The sequence below is a fragment of the Petaurus breviceps genome, unplaced genomic scaffold, assembly GCF_028583685.1.
Source record: "Petaurus breviceps papuanus isolate PSGF00001 unplaced genomic scaffold, PetGlider_PUasm1.0 90881, whole genome shotgun sequence".
NCBI lineage: Eukaryota > Metazoa > Chordata > Mammalia > Diprotodontia > Petauridae > Petaurus > Petaurus breviceps.
The window spans coordinates 12,490,931-12,492,447 of record NW_027187369.1 but is presented as its reverse complement, the minus strand read 5'-3'; positions in this window follow the sequence as shown (position 1 = coordinate 12,492,447).

Genomic DNA, 1,517 nt, shown 5'->3' with positions numbered 1-1,517 from the left:
GACTTTGTGCTCCTTGGCCTGAGGACTGAGCTGGGAGCATTGGGGCAGATTTAGACTTGATGCCGATGATGAGAGCTGCCCTGAGAGGCAGCAAGTTCTCTGACTCTGGAGGTTCTCAAGCAAAGGCTGGGTGGCTTCTGTTCACCTGGAGGTTGGACCATGTTTGGTTCCATGTGTATCAAAGCAGGGGCTTTATAGGCAATTATGCCCTTTTCTCCTGGATTCAGGGATTTCCACTGTAAGACTATAAGCCCCCTGAGGGAAAGAACTAGTTTTGGTTTGTTTTTTTTCCATCTTTGTATCTCTAGTATAGTGCTTTGCACAGATTAGATGCTTAATAAATGTTGGTTGAATGGAATACATTTGCACACAGGAAACTGTTCCCTTTGAGTTTTCTGTCTTTGATGGATCAAAATTTCCCTTAAACTCAGTCTGTAGCTCTTTCTGGGGCTTCATAGGAAAGACTTATTAGGATTTGGAGCTGGAAGGGATCTTAGAGATGATTAACTCCAACCCCTTCATTTCACAGGAGTGGAAACTGAGGCACAGAGAGAAAAAGTGATTTGCCCAAGGTCATACATGTATGAAATAGAGTAGGGATTCTGTTCCAGATCCGTGGATTCCAAACCCCATGCTCTTTTCACTAGGACATGCAGCTTTTCATTCTATAACCTTAATAGCTATTAGAGAAATTCCCATCTGAATTGTATCTAACAGTAAGCTCCTTCCAGGAATCTGGTGCCACTTTCTGAGATTTCCTCAACTCCCTTGTGTCTGCCAAATTGAGAGGCGGAGAAGCTAAATCTGGCCCTATGTATGTAGGGCCCTCCATGACTATTTCCAGTTCCTTGCTGAATGTCAGTGGTACCCAAAGATGTTGGGTGAAATCATCACTGACCTACTTAAGTTTGGAGAAAGGATGCTACTGCTGCTGACGTAAGGCTCTCCCCCAACGCTGATCAGTGAGTAACTAAGTAAGAACAAATCATCCTGGAACACTGGCATGGTCCTGTCCCCTACCCTGTCACAGTGTATATGGTGTCACTGACACAGTGACTTCTGCAGAACCCTGGTATGTGTCGGGGCTATCCAGCACAAAAGAGCGACAGTTTTGAGGGTGGGAAAGGGTTTGGTCTGAGGAAATAAAAAATGGCAATAATGTTAAGTAACATTTATTACTCAAAAAATAAATAAGATGATCACAGATTCACTTGGGAAACAGTGAAGACTACAGCTGGATACAGTAGATTTCCCATAAGCAAAGTCAACTCCCAGTGGTCAACATGTGGATTCTCTATGGGATCCAGAGATTATTTCACTCCCCTGTGCCACCTCACTGGTCGTAGGGCTGCTTCCCTCTGCCCACAAGTATCCTTGGTGGGAATGGATGGAGATAAGCAGGAGTTGATTGTAAATGCACGTGAGGCATGGGATCTCCCTTCCCCCCTCCTCACCTTTGGAGATGATCCAATGTCCTGCCCACTGGAAGACTCTAGATCAGCGCTTCTTAAACTGTG